Source organism: Asparagus officinalis, chromosome 4 (assembly GCF_001876935.1).
Source record: "Asparagus officinalis chromosome 4, Aspof.V1, whole genome shotgun sequence".
NCBI lineage: Eukaryota > Viridiplantae > Streptophyta > Magnoliopsida > Asparagales > Asparagaceae > Asparagus > Asparagus officinalis.
The window spans coordinates 19,128,700-19,145,393 of record NC_033797.1 but is presented as its reverse complement, the minus strand read 5'-3'; the positions used below and the strand labels follow the sequence as shown (position 1 = coordinate 19,145,393).

At 32.5% G+C, this 16,694-nt stretch overlaps 1 long non-coding RNA gene and 1 other non-coding gene across 2 annotated transcripts; one reads left to right on the top strand and one right to left on the bottom strand.

The window, feature by feature from the left end:
• Positions 2,605 to 2,676, top strand: TRNAD-GUC. Its single transcript has one exon. It is a non-coding gene; the product is annotated as a tRNA-Asp (tRNA).
• LOC109836829 lies at positions 4,814 to 15,417 on the bottom strand. The gene is made up of 7 exons (XR_002246106.1): positions 15,152 to 15,417; positions 14,979 to 15,070; positions 14,670 to 14,779; positions 9,801 to 9,906; positions 7,735 to 7,968; positions 6,125 to 6,256; positions 4,814 to 5,121 (listed from the first exon to the last, which is right to left on the bottom strand). It is a non-coding gene; the product is annotated as an uncharacterized LOC109836829 (long non-coding RNA).

The following is a 16,694-nucleotide window of genomic DNA, read 5'->3' as shown; positions in this document are numbered from 1 at the left end:
AATTAACAACTCTCGCTAAACAATGCAAATATTACGTACATGCTTCCAAACCCATTAATCAAAGCAGGAGCATATCCAATAAATAAAGTTAGTAGATTGATTATTGGTTAAATGACACTTAAATACCATAAAGTTTTCCCCATTTTGACGCTTAAATTACATAACGTGTTTCACACGGCACTTAAAATATCAAGCTGTTCATCATTGAGATCCTGCTAAAATTGTTCATTTTTTTAATAATAAAAGAACAAAAATGCCAGTCTGCTAATTGGTATTTAAGTTCTTCTTCGTCCTCCCTCAAACGAGCACCAAATTCTCCCAAATCTCTTCTATGTACATCGTCGTTGTCAACCCCTTTCTTAGAGTCATATTTTTCTCATTATAACTTCCCAGTCACCATTAAAGCATCGAGAGGAAGGACCTTGTGTTTTCATTCAAAATATTTGGGCATTAAAGGATGAACATAATTTAAGTCATCAATGAGGTTAAAGAGGAACTAAATTTGCTATCTACTAGTCACACGGGAATATTCTATGGAATATTCTCATGAGTGACTAACAGAAGATACCAACATGTAAAATTTATGAAATTTATGGTATTTAAGTGTTGTAAAAAATAACTTGTAGTATTTAAGCGTCAAAACAAGGGAACTTTGTGGTGTTAAGTGCCAACAAAATCAAGTATTTTCTTTAGAGACTAAAATGAATAAAAAAACGTTTACTTAACATAGTGCAACCTCATCATTAACCTATGAGGTGAAGTAGAGAACGCGACCATAATTCCTCTCTTTAATCCTTCTTCTAATTTTTTCAAGAAAGTCACATTTTTCCTGAGATAACATTTTAATGTTTGATCCAAAATCCTATACTCCAGATCCCAACACCTCTAACCTAACCAAAAGCATTGCTCTTGAGAGTAATTCTACGAGAAATTAAGAAAAGTGGATCAAACTCAGATGACAAAAGAATCAAAGATGGAGTTTTGAGAAGAAAATTTGGTCAGTTTATTTGGTCAAGTTATTGTCTAAAGCATTTTTTCAGTGGGTTAATTAATGGGTTTGCTAATTCTAGTTAGAAGCATAAAAAAAATCTCAGATGGATAATATTAGACTATTTGTTTTTTGGCAATTTTGAACATCTTTCACTATGCGTTTCTACATTTATAGTTGACTTGCAATAATGTTATATGTATTCTCGTCTTTTTCTTTTTAACATTAGAAGAAAATCTTTATGTTTAACTATAAGCTTGACATATACCTTTTATAAGTCATGAGCATTTAACTTTTCTACTTAAGAGAATTTCATTCAAAAGCTTAGAGTTTGTCTTACCAATTGATCATTCACTGTTTGTATTTAAACATAAAAGTAGAAACTAAAATTATTGATATCGGGAGCAAAAGTCTAATAGGACCTAGCAAGAATAAAATAATATAAAATTGAGATATCAAGTGAATAGTTTCAAAAACCACAAAAATATTCAATTTAATAAAAAGTATATAATGGCAGAGTATATGAATTTATACCCCACTTGCAAGAAGATGTTGGAGAGGTTTTGGGGGATTAGTGAGGTTGTATTGTGAGAGAGGAAGGGGAGAGATAAATTGTACAGAGGATATTTTATTGGGTTGTGAGAAAAAGAGAGAGGGTTCCGATTTTCATTGATCTTTAACTTAGGGGCTGTTTGGTTCGCTATTATAAGGGGTGGAAAACTTAGAAAACCCTTCCACGTCAGATTTTTAGCCCTTCACATCATTTTTTTGTTTCCGTCAATTTCTTTGTGCCGCTTTGGTTCGCTCGGATGTAAGAGGGAAAACTCTGCTGAAATCGTCGCCACCTCAGATTTTTTTCCCTCTCCGATTTCCTTCCCCAACCGAGTAAAATTGATGAAAACTCTGTCACGTCAGATTTTTTTCCTTCTCTGCTTTGTTTACAAAAGTTTTCCTTTTTTTCTATGCGAACTAAACACAAGAAAAATAAATACATTGGTTTCTCATTATTTTTTATGTGCGAACCAAAACAAAACAATCTATTTCTTAGAAAAGTTTGTAAAACTCAAAACTTGTATTTCTTTACATGGAATTGCATTTCCCTATATCAAAGAAACGAACCAAACATTACGATTAGTAAATTAGTTTTCAGTGTTTAGAGGAAAATTGATATGATATAATTGGTAAACCAATAGTTAATGTTGACTATTAGTAAATTATTAAGTTTAAATTAGTTTTATATTTATAATTTAAACTAGTTTTAAAGTTATAATCATTTTTAGCAAACATTACGATTTTATCCACTTTGGTGGTAATACTAATAAAATATCATAATAAACTTGCGTAATATACATTTGGAGTGATAAATTTACAAGAGATTTATCTTATATTATATGTTATCAAAACCAAAATCTCGTTTTTCAGTATTTAGATGACAGAAGGGTTATCTGGCTGAATAATTCATAAACAAAAGGACATATAAGAAATATCAACGAGACAAAAGAAAGGGAAAAACGCGTAAACAAAAGGACGTACAATAAGTATCAACGAGAAATATCATGATACTTCCTGAAAATATATGATGAATAAAAAAAGGGCATGACCAACTGAACGACGAAGTCGTTGTAGTATAGTGGTGAGTATTCCCGCCTGTCACGCGGGTGACCCGGGTTCGATCCCCGGCAACGGCGCTTATTTTTTTCTCTTCTTGGCCGAAAAAAGATTTTAAAGCAGGAAAATGGATTTCACAAAAAATCAGACGATGAATAGCAAGTTTAACCTCAGATTTTGCTTGTGACTATATATTAATTCTCGAATTATAGTCCTCGGACTATATAATCTTGAGATTATTTTAATACAATCTAATATTTATTTCCACCTGATCTAACATTGAGACAAACTTAAAATAATGTTGATCAGTGTTTGTTTTAAGGGGAGATATTGACCACTGGGTAGGAATGCACAAAAATATCAATATCCATGAGTATACATATATGGTTATTAAAGTCTTTAACCAATAGGATATTGTTATGGATATGGTTATATAATGAAATATCTGGATCTGTAATGAGATAATGTATGGTTATAGATATCTGAATATGTACTAGTCATATTGTTGCAACAATTTTAATCTTTAAATTAATGAATTTGAGGTTAATTTTGATGACTAAGGTATTTTTTTAATTTATAAAAATGATTAAGATATCTAACTTTTTAGATATAACGAACATGTTAATAAACTCACTTGTATCATATTAACTATATTTTTTTCAATATGATCTAGTTTTATCATATTCGTTTTATATTCGCATGTATATCTGCTTATATATTCACATGCATATGTGTATCCGTGTATGATTTTAGCAGATATGGATATGAATTTTCCTTACCGAGTCATATTCGTATCTATAATCATATCCATAATTAATAAGCAGATACGTATATGTTAACTATCATATTTGAGTAATATTGTGTTGATGCATTTGTTTAGCAAAAAATTACAAATTGGACATGACTTTGTATTACAAAAAAAAAAAGAAGAAAAAGACATACTACCATCCACCTATATATAACTCATTCATTCAACAAAATACAATAAAAAACTAAAAACATCTAATTAAACACGAAATTCTCCCAGTAAAATATCAAATAGTACTTGACATGTATCAAATTCTACTTGAACATAAAAAAAAAACATTATCCACTGTTTAGAAGGCATAAAAGTCAGTACTAAACTCTATAACATGCATGCAGCTAATATTCAAAATTTAACTGTAAGAATATGTCCACTTGCTTGTATTGAGAAAGCGCATGCTTGCTTTTGCAAAATCTCCCCATGTATATATACTTTCTGTCTCCATTTCTCCATCGAAAATTACCGATAATCAAGAAATGGCGTGGCTACCATAATGAAGAAATGAATCTTTTAACCTAAAAAAATAGGTTAAAATTATTTTAAAATAATTCCAAGGGTATCGAAGAGAAAAAAAAAATACATGGCCTTACTCTTATAAGACCAAAAGGTTTGCTTGCCTCTCCATCATGAAGATGAATAAAAATAATTAATGCGTCCTCATACATTTAGCTGGAGTGCGCTGTCATGACACGTATCTAGATTCTCGCTATCTAAATTATACCAATTAAGTACGTGGAGGAACTCTGGACTCATTTAATCTATTAAGATTAATTATTTATGTTTGATTACGATTATAAGAGTAATTGGTTACTTTTTGTAAAAATGCATTAAGCATTTTACCATAATGTTCTAACAAAACCCCACTTTAAAATTAAGGTTATGATGAAACGATCTTCTATAGAAAATTTTTAATAATATTTTATTCAAAAGCACGAAAGAGAGAGATGATTTTTCTCATAATTTAACCTAGGACAGGTTTGGTTGGAAGGAAAAAAAAAGAACGAAAGAGAAAATGCATTACACGTTTTTCCTATAAGCATGCTTTTTCTTGTTTAGTTGCAAATTTGAAACTAACTAGTATACAATATGTACGTTGCACATGATGCATATTAAGCACGTTGCACGTGATGCATATTAAGCAACTACACGAGTCAAAATCCATAATGTTTTTATAATTATGCATTAAACTTATACACAAATACACAAAGATGAATGCCAATTAACCATTATCTCACAGGTCTTAGGATTATGTCCATAGAGATGAAACTTAATCAACCATATATATGGTTTGCGTGATAAAAGTGATAGTACAATCAAGAAGAGGTAAGTTGACTTTAACTGCAAATAACTAAATATTCAGCATCACATTACAAATCGAAAAAGTATTAAATTAGCATGACGATATACATAAATTGAGAAGAAAAAAGAGTCAACATGATAGCTTGCAAACATAGCTTTATTGTTGAAAGCCAATAATTAAAAATAAATAATATTTTTTACATACAACAAAAAGCTAATAAATTTCCAGCAATATACAAGTTTTCTAGAAGAAACTACCCTTTATAAATCAGATCACATACTCGCATTACCGGCAATATAGTCCCTCAAAGAAGGCACTTAAATTCATACAAACCCTAAAAGGCTACGGATGCCCACTTTCCAACGCCTTTATATGTAGGGTATATAGATGGCCTTACATTGACAGGGTGACCTCTTCCATCTGTGTATCTCAGTAAAAGAGAAAAAAAAAATCAAGTTTGGCTTAAAACATAAACAAAAAAGATTAGCACATGAAATGATCATATTACATAGCTCAATTCACAACAAATAACATTACATGAACATAAATTCTGTAAAGTTGCAGAGAAGAGTTTACTTAAAGTAAGTTAAATCACGCTTCACGTACAAACTTTGATAAGAGATGAGTGGGCACATAAAAAGTTAAAGCCAGTTTCAACTGAGATAAAAATGAGGGGTTATCTTTTAAGATAGTCGATACAAGTCCAAAGAGACTTTAGAGGATATTACATGGACCGAGGAATAAAAAAAGATAATAGGGGAGCTATGGAGGAAGCCTCATGGATTAGCAGAAGCCAACACAAAAGGTATAGGAATATTAAAAAGATATGGTAGTTGATATTTTAATAAATGTTACAGAGCTTAATAAAGATAAATAGAGAAAAAAGGTTCTTTAATTGTTGTTTTTTGTTGTTATTATCACTACTGCTAGGAACAACATAACAAGAACTTTATGCATCTTACTCAACAAAGATGTGGTAAGATGTCTTCAGAGGATTAGTCTCGACTCTCAAATCTTCTACCAGATAGATGCATTAAAGGTCATGCACATAACAATTGAACATGACCTCTAGCAAATTGTCTCAACTCTCAGATCCATAATAGATCTTGACAACATGTATACTGCTAAAGACAATACATAGACTGGACCAAAAATAACTCACTGTAGAAATCTTTGGGCACATACCATTTTTTTATGAGAAAATTCAAAGTAATATACGGCTGCAATACAACTTTCTAAATTATAGCACCACTATGCATACATTAAATATTGCACATGCTTGCATGCAAACGCGTAAAGGTTACTGACTTGTTCATAAGCTGGAGACTCATGTTCTAGCTTTACGTTTCTCAAAAAGTAATAAATAACTGTAAAAAAATAAAAATACAAATAGGTGTAGATTATGGAGAAAAAATGCCCTTACCTGCTTCTCTGTGTACTTTAGTGCAGATATTAAAGAAACAGCCTCTGTATGACTAAAATCAACGTCATAACCTAGCATGTAAATGTAAAACATCTTCCACACATATTTATTTTTCCCATAAGGTGACAAACCCTGTCAAAGAAGAAAGTACTTCCGTTGGTATCTAGTCCATCATGTTCAACAAACTTCTAGTACATACAAATAACAAATTACTAACTGGAGCATCAAAATGAAGTCATGTTCTTTCTAGTTAAATTGAAATACTAATGCATAAAGTACCTAAAAAATAAATGAAAAACAAGAACTAAAAAGGTTTTCTCATCCCAGTATGACACGCTAATAACAGGCAAGGATGATGTCGAGTATGCATTACTGGACAATGTGCTCAGCCATAAAGATTTTCCTACATCCATCACCGCAATAGATATGGTACAGAACATAGTAATCAGCTAAACCAACTGGCCAAAAATTATTCCTAGAGATGCATATGTAAATCAATAATTCAAAACTAAAGAAAGGTTATAATACTAACAAATAAATGAAAATGAAAGTTTAAAGTTCTATATGTTAAGACTCTGGTATAATGCAGTTTAAAACTTTAAAAATGGTTATAATAGAGCATAGGATGGCAAAAACATGGATACCTAATTATAGTTTAGATAATTTCTACCTTGTCTATCAAGTCTTTGTTGTCCGCTGTTGAGAAAAACCAAAGTCATAGTATATTATTACAATTGTATGCTGGTAAATGGTTAGTATCATTTAATAACAAATATTGTGAGATAAATGCGAAAAAGGAAGGTGTTAATGTTCCTAACCCCAACAAATGTAGTACAGAGGCTCCTACAATAAGAAGTTCGCATAGAGACTATTGTTTCATAAGCCAAAAAGCTAAGGGACATCATATTTAGCACATAATAATTTCTCTTTCTTATTTACAAGTCAAAAACATATTCCCCTATGTCATCTTTAAAGCATTTATTCTCATAATTCAGCTTTCTGTAAGGGGAGGAATCTACGATAACATTAATGCATGTATGTCTTTGTTTTTGTTTTCTTTTTCTTTTTCTTTTTATTGCAGACATGTCTAAGTTCACACCACTAAACATCACTTCAGTTCATAATTAACTTTGTACGAAGGAATTATAACACCTAATGGCACAAACAGAAACAGTCGAAGTTAAGGTTAAAAGGAAGAACGGAGAAAGAACATATGAATAGAAGAGCAAAGGGTAAGGGCAAAATAAGAAGAGACAAAAAAAGTTGACACTAAGTTCAATAGGTAAGGCCCATAGATATTTTCATCACCATAAGTATCAAGATTTAAAGAAAATTATGCAGTCATAGCACCCAGTCTAACCCCACTACCCAACAACTATTGATGGCAAGAGTATCTCAACCAACTAAGTATTTTATCTAAAGTTCCCAAAGAACTGCCTAAGCTTCGATCTAGTGCAAACTACCAATAGACAAAATATATAATAAATGATTTTCGTAACTGAGCAATGAAATAATTGTATAGTTGGGAGAATTTATTTTTTTTGTAACTGCCGATGAGTCAATTTGAATTCAGTTTGCAAGCTTCTAACACAACAGGCTGAAGTACAAACCTGCAAATCATTTTCCAAATCACAAGGCGAGCAATCACCAGAAAAGGTCCTCATATATGCCCCAATTTTTGTGCTAACTTTAGCTCTCTTACCGGCAAGCATATCCATAAGCACAGAGGGTTTCTAACGAAATGCACTAATTTATCCAGCAATGGTTGATCCCATTGAGCATGACATATATTCATCTTCTGACAACTCAGACAATCCACCGTATGTGAACCTTGTAAAAATGATCTGTTGAAATAATTAAAATCAAGGTATTTTAGTTGAATTTACTCATCATATGAAGTGTTAATTTACTTATGAGAATACTTATAATATAAGCAAGACAAAAAAGATAATCAGCTAATCGACATGCTTAAGTAATCAGCGTACACAAACAAGATAGAAAAAAGAAAAATAGGAAAGAAAAAAATCTACAAGATCTTTTATGATCCGGTATATGTTTAATATTGTAGTGGAAAAGGTTTATGCTTATATGTCACATAAAACAGTAAAATATGCTTCTGATGACAATAATAAACATTAAACTTACAAAATGTTGTGAATTTCACATACTTGGTACCATAATAAGTACCTGTCAGATCCTCATAGAAACATTCACTTTACATTTTAGATTAATAGAAGAACAACACAGTATCCTCGTATGGATCATGGTTATATTATCTTTATGTCCTCAGTGGATACTGGGACAGACTTTCGACATGTTTAGTCCAAAAAAGCTTTATTTTTGAAACTTTAGCTGATTTATGTTCTAGTATACTACATTCACCTTTCTTTTGAAATACTTACCCTAGTCACTTCTAAATAAAATTTAACATCATTTCCCCCCATAAATAAGAATGACATTTTGTTAAGCCCAATGCTAAGTTATTGGGTTTCCCCTACCTATCCTTGATAAGTAGTAAAACTGAAAAAATGCTATCAATAGATTAATTATATTGGAAAAATCTAAAGAAGGGTACAATTGAAAATTAAAGTTTTGGTGTAGATGAAAAGCAAGATTAATTAATTTTCTCAGTAATGTGTGTTAACCTTGCCATTTTCTTAAAAACTAATGAAAGATTTATTTGTCATGATAAATGCACATGCAAACATGCTCCAAAACTTACATGCAACCAGGTCTAAAATCACAACCCTGCAGGTATCTTTTCAATATGCTCTAAAAGATTTGATGGATTTCAAACTCAATTAAAGATCGGACTCAAAAACTACATATGAAGCATCTTCCATAAAAAGTACATTGTCACCAAGATAAAAATATACGCAAAACGATCAACTTACCAACACAAAAGTAAACCAGACCTCTAACAAATAAAAGTAACACATAGTGCTTTACATTAATTAGATACTAAATATCCAGTCATGACAAAGATTAGCCTCAATGTCAGCTTGTACATTTTTATTAAACAAAAAGGCTTAACTGCACTTTACTACGCTAAAGTTTAATTTATTTTTAACTTTGATTGCCTAAAGTTTAAATTTGCTGAAATATCCTTAAGTTTCACAAATTTCAATTTTACTACCTTCCTTTACATCATTGTTTAGAATTTTGTTTAAAAGGCATCACATATTCACATGATAACCATGTGATAATATTTGGATTTGTATACCCCCAAACTGAAAAGAAATGCCTCCTCATATCTTTCAACTAAAAACACCAAAAATTATTAAACTATAGCAAACATAACTACTATTTAGCAATATTGACAACAATACTGAAAGAAAATTCCTAAATTGAAAGGAAGAATCAACATGAAATAGTTTTTTGAGAAAAAACTAAGAGAAGGTGTCAAAGTTAAAAAGGGTGAAACTTTGGGCTATTAGGCAAATTTGAACTTCAAGATACTAAAGTTAAAATTGATGAAAGGTTAGGGTGTTGAAGTGCATTTAACCCTTGTAAAAGAAAAAGATTTATTTGTCATGAAGTACCACAACATTACATTCATGAACAACAGTTACAACTATTATGGAGAATAAGTACCAAGGCATGCACTCATGGTTTGTGCAACAATTGACATTTTTGTACCCTTGAAATTCAAGTATAAGTTCTTGCTAATTGCTACCTGATCATCAAGAAAGTCAGTGGATTTGTAGCAGATCTTGATGCCATTGGACAGAAGTAACTCAGTAGCGCCAATGCTTGGATATTCATACTGCCGTAAAATTTCCCTGTAGGAAATAACCACATGTTCAGAAACAATTTACATGAACAACCACATGTTGCACATGTCAATATGACACAATACGCACACAACACTATAACGTTTGGCCAGTAAAACAATCATATTCATCCAAAAACTAGTTTAGTTGGATATGTTCAAAGTAGGGTAAATCAGTTTGAATTGTCTTGTGCCAAAAGGTGAATAATCCCTAAAAAAATCAATAAATAATGGTTACTAATTGCAACAATAAAATATAAATAATTTATTACAAATATGGTTGATACATGTGTATCTTCTCTTCGGAACTTAACGATCCTCATGGGAGCTTGAGGATAGATGATTCTCATGATAGCATGAGAATAAGGGTATAAAATAGTACAGTAGAACGCAGGTGGAAGCGTGGAACGAGACGACGAGCAACAGATTCGAATAATCCAGTTTTTAGCTCGTGAGTCGACTCATACATATACATGAGTCGACTCATCAGGTTGAGTCGACTCATGACTGTCATGAGTCGACTCACGAAACCCAGTCTTGTTAGCAAAAGTTTCTGACCAGTCGACTCATCAGTTATGAGTCGACTCATATGAGGTCATGAGTCGACTCATAACTGTTCATGAGTTGACTCATCGATGATTTCCTGGTTAGTTTGGGTTTCTGTTCGCACGAATCCTGTTGGGGTTTGGTCTGGTTATTTACCAGATTGTCATCCTCATTTGTACATCTATATAAAGGATTGTTTTAGGATTTCTAAGCAAATCAAGAATCAGAGAGAGATTCTAATCTTTGTATTAGGGTTTAGAGAGGATTGAGAGGTTATTCTCGATTCTAGTGAGATTGTGAGAGAGAGATTGTAATCTTTTGTTTCTTCATAATCTAGAGAAGGTATTTTTCTTTGTCAAAACTGAATTGTTTTGTGTTTTAGTTATCTTTTTCTCAACCCACCTTTTGGTAATTCTGCGACCAAAGGGTGCTCGCACGACGACTCATATCAAGTTGGTATCAAAGCAATCAGATCCGGTGAAAGGGTATACTATGTATGATCCTTACTCGATCGTAATACAAAAAGCTTGGCGAGATCCTTATTTCATTGGAAGGAGTCTGGGTTTTAAGGAGGAAGAAGATGACTGAAGGAGACAATTCTACGAGGATTGATGCATTAGAGAAACAGATCGAGATGATAGGTTCGACTCTCACACAACTCATCAGTCTTATCCATGGAGATGGCAAACAAGGTGAATCTTCTTCAAAGAAAATTGTTAAGTCCGATGTGGAAAGAGTAGATTCAGATTTCGATGATGAGGAGGAGACCGTTAAGGCTGTATTACATCAAGGGGGTAAGAATTCTTATCAGAACCTGAAGATTGACTTCAAGGTGAAGATTTCTGTTTATGATGGGAGTGTTGATATCAAGAGGCTCGATGATTGGATTGAGCGGATAGAGACGTATTTTACTCTTTATGGCTATTCGTTAAAAGAGAAGATTATGTTCACGACTTTGAAGCTTTCTGGGCACACATTGACGTGGTGGAAATCCTACTGCAAGTAGGAGAAAAAGGCGGTGTCGTGGAACAAGTTCAAGGAGTTACTGAGGAAGCAGATCTACCCGGTAGGATTCCTTGAAGATTATTGGTACAAGTGGTACGGCTTGCGCTAAAGGATCAATCAAACCGTTCAAGAATACACCACGGAGTTCCAGCAGCAGGCGATGGTCCTCAACATTGCGACAGAGAAATATTCCGTGTTCATGAAGTATATGACGGGATTGAGCGATTACATCCGAAAAAAGATAAAGCTATTCACGGTGGAATCAATTGCAGAGGCAAGCATGAAGTCTATTGCCCTTGAGGGTAAGCAAAAGAAGGGCAACGAGGCTAAGATAGACTCCAAACAGACGGGAGGCGAGTCTAGTGGTTCTCAATCTAAGGAGAAGAAGAAGAATGGTGATCCAGGAAAAGTAGGGATGATTTGTGATCACTACGAGAAGACAGGGCACATAGCTGATCAGTGCTGGGAGAAGTATCATCATCTCAAGTCAAGAGGGTTGAAGAAGGAGGAGAAAAATGCATACATGATAGCTCAAGGTCTAAAAGAAGTCCCGGGGATGACAGAGCCTAACAGCAGTCTCAACCTTATGACGGAAAAGCAGACCACGGGAGAGGACGACGATCCGAGAGAGCAACTCTTTGTTCTTAAGTTGCAAGTAAAGACCAGTTTAGTTAATACCATTATTGATTTGGGCAGCGAGAAGAATTTGATATTTGAGGTATTGGTTCAGAAGCTGGGTCTAAAGATGGTCAAGCATCCGAAATCCTATCCATTGGGATGAATTCAGAAGGAGGAGAAATTGAGTATAGTTGATCAATACACTGTGAGATTTGCGCTCCACAAGAAGTATATGGATGAGGTCACATGCGACGTCGTTCTATTAGATGTTTGTCAGATTATACTGAGCAATCCGTACTTATAGGATAGATATACGATTTATAAGAGGCGGGCTCAGAAGTACACATTCACTAAGGATGGTGTAAAGTTCATATTTCGTTCGGCATCTCTTCCGAGGGAGACAAGCTTGGGGACGGTGACGCGAGCGAAGAGACTAGTGAATACAAGCAAGAAGTTTGTCTCGATATGCATTAGACTTTCAGAAAAGCCATCGATAAAGGATTATAACTTAGAGCGAACGATGATTACGATGAGATGCGAGATGGATGAGATGTTTCCGATCGGACATCGAGACCAGGTTCCTAGCAAGGCCAGGTGGTGCAGAAAAGATGGAGGAGCTCGAGAGTTTTCTCAGCAAAAGTTCTAACTTGAACGAGACTTCAAGTTCCTAAAGAGGGGACTCATGATACGAGTGTATCTTCTCTTTGGAACTTAGCGAACCTCATGGGAGCTTAAGGATAGATGATTCTCATGATAGCATGAGAATAAAAGTGTAAAACAGTACAATAGAATATAGGTGGAAGCATGAAAGGAGACGACGAGATGCATCCTATATTCTTGGTAGTGAATTTGAGAATAGGGGTGTAAAACAGAATCAAGTCAGCACTTAGTAGTGAATTTGAGATGAAAAAAGACATGGGAGATGCATCCTATGTTCTTGGTATACAAATCCTTAGGGATAGAAAGTCTAGAATGTTAAGTTTGAATCAAAAAAGGTATTTGTAAACGGTACTTAGAAGGTTTGGGATATAAAATTGCAATTCTGCACCAACACCTTTGGTTATGGGAAAGCGGTTGTGTAAAGAACTAATACGTGTGTATCTTTTTTTCTTTTTCGGGAGCTTAGTGATCATCATGTGAGCTTGAGGATAGGTGATTCTCATGATAGCATGAGAATAGAGGTGTCAATCAGTGCAATGGAACACAGGTGGAAGCATGGAACGAGACGATGAGCAGCAGATTCGAAGAATCCAGTTTTTAGCTCGTTAGTCGACTCATACATGTACATGAGTCGACTCATCAGGTTGAGTCGACTCATGACTGTCTTGAGTAGACTTATGAAACCTAGTCTTGTTAGCAAAGGTTTCTGACCAGTCGACTCATCAGTTATGAGTCGACTCATATGAGGTCATGAGTCGACTCATAACTGTTCATGAGTCGACTCATCGATGGTTTCCTGGTTAGTTTGGGTTTCTGTTCACACGAATTCCTGTTGGGATTTGGTCTGGTTATTTACTAGATTGTCATCCATGTTTGTACACCTATATAAAGGATTATTTTAGGGTTTCTAAGCAAATCAGGAATCAGAGAGAGAGAGATTCTAATCTTTGTATTAGGGTTTAGAGAGGATTGAGAGGTTGTTCTCGATTTTAGTGAGATTGTGAGGTAGAGATTGTAATCTTTTGTTCTTCATTATCTAGAGAAGGTATTTTTCTTCGCCAAAACTAAATTGTTATGTGTTTTAGTTATCTTCTTCTCAACCCACATTTTGATAATTCCACGACTAAAGAGTGCTCGCATGGCGACTCGTATCAATGGTAAGTAGAAAAAATGTTACTTGAGAAACCAAAAGCATAATGTTAGAAAACCTGAAGAACATTGAAATATAATCAGAACCATTTGGCAAAAGAAAGAATAGAGATGAAAAAATACCCATAAACATCAAAATATATTTAGAAGAAAACCATAAATGAAACCAATGTTTGGAAACCCTTCATATGTATAAGTTTCAGACTTTCAGGTTTCCTTGTTTGGTAACAATGGCAAGAGTTTCAGGAGTTTTGGTTGTTTTCCCAATTTCGAATTGGAAATATTAGTTTTCATGTTAACAACCTAATATCAACATTTTATATTTTAAAGCATTATTGAAAGTATCAGGAATGTTAGGGACAATGTAACTTAAGTATTACTGGCGAGTGCCACGGGTGGATCCACATAGAGGTTAGGTCGAGCAAGTGCCAACCTCAACTTGGAAAACTCCAGTATTACTCTACAAGAATATTTAAATATGTATCCACCCTAGGATTTTGATTCTATTTGCACTTTATCTAAATCTCTTTTTCCTAAACTTTAGTACATCTTAAGCAATAATGTTCATCTTAATTAAATAGGTTGGGTGTTATAATGCAAGATGGATAGATATAAGTTATATGATGCCTGATCATATTTATTGAGGACTGTGTTTGAGGATATTAGTATAACATAATCGGATTAACAATTTTAAATATAAACAAGCAAGTCCAATAACTTTTTTTCCTTTTTTGGAAAATTTTGAAATTGTATGTTGATTATATATATATAAAAAGAGAATGTGCATGCATTTACCTTTGTATTTTTCTACTCATAAAGAGAGAAAATTCCAACATCGCGAAGATGAGAGCTTGTTTCTTCTCTAGTAATCAGGTTGAGTCTCATCCTTTTTATCATGTTCTATCCTGTTGAGCAAAATGCAACAGAGATTTAATTAATGACTATCAAAAACATAAATTAAAATAAAATAAAAGAAGGAAACAATAACATGTATTTAACAGCATCCAATCTTCTTCGCCTCATCTAATCACAAAACTTGATTAGGGTTTGAATAAACCCGGGAAAGTTAATTAAAGATTATATTTGCATCGGTTGAGGAATTACCGATGGTATGGAAAGCACTGCCTCCAAGCTCCAGTCCTCTCTCTCCGACAATTGCTCGAATCCAGCAGCCTTCAATCGCTTCTTCACCTCATCTGATCACAAAACTCGATTAGGGTTTGAATAAACCCTGAAAAGTTAAATAAAGATTATATTTGCATCGGTTGAGGAATTACCAACAGCATGGAAAGCGGTCGGTGTTGCGTTCAGGAAGTCCACGAGGTCTGCGACGACAGAATCGATAACCATTTGCGGTGTTGTAGAATTTGCAGAGTCCTCGCCGATTGTTATGCAATTATTGAGTGATGAGCAGATGTTAGAACAATTAATTGTGCGAGATGAAGAGGCAGATGAGTGAAAGAATTTAGAGAGATGAGGGAGCTGCAGTTATTAAAAAATAGAAGAATCGAAGATGAAGAGGCAGGGGGAGCGGCAGAGCTGAGAACAATAAAAGAGGGAGAGGAAGAGACAGATGAAATAGGATAGGCCATTGATTTTTAATTAATTAAACCAGTAATAACAATTAAAAATCTTAATAATTTTGAACATTGAATGAATAAGATAGGGATATAGGATAAATTTATAATTAAGTAATTTGACAGGGAAAATGGTCATGCAAAAGTTTTGACAATGATTTTCTCTTTTAGAAATAGTATAGATATAGATATAGATATAGATTAAGAAGAAGAATGATATGATATCCTCCTGTTGGCTGCCATTAGTTTTAAGAAACCTATTCCCGAACTTGTTTTAATCAAAAATTACTTTAATTTTTTTGGAATTTCTTTATCAGATTTTTTTTTTCATATTTAAACTTTCTAGGAAATCAACCAAACAAACCCTTAACAGAGCATTTGAAAGTCATAGTACTTTTAGTATTTTCATGATGTTTTTTCCAAAAGCAAATTACCATGTCTTTGAAAACCATTGTGTTTTTGTTGGCCTATAATATCAAAAATGAAAAACACAACACATATCTCAAAACACTAAATATGTGTTTCAAATTTGGTGTTTGCGTTTTGAGTTTAAAGAGTGTTAATATAATGTTAAATATTCTATATTAATAATACATTTAATATAATATATTTGTTACATGGAATAACTTAATATAATATAATATAACATCATATACTATAATATAATGTAAAAATATTTTACATTATTTCTAAATATATCAATACTATGGTTAATACCATTAATTAATAATAATGTTATAATAAATATAATATAAATAGTTATATTTGAAATACTATTATATATATTATATTAATAGTGAATAATAATAAATAAAATATATTAAAATCTTAATAATATCATAAAATATATCATAGTATATAAATGACATAATATAATATAATAATATATAATATAATATAATGATGTATTATAATATAACGTAATATATATAATATAATGTAATATTATTTAATATATTACATTATGATATTAGTTTCCTCATATATCAATTCTCTGTTTAATACCATTAATAAATAGTACATATAATATTATAATTAATAATATATAATATTATTATATATTTCATATATACTAATTAATAAATAACCATATAGTAATAATATAATGCTAAATTATACAATAAAAAGTATTTTACTTTATTTTTTAATTAATAGAATATGTCATTAATGTTTAAATAATATTTTATATAATATATTTAAAATTTTAACACGTTATGTAATAATATTTAATAACAAAATAATA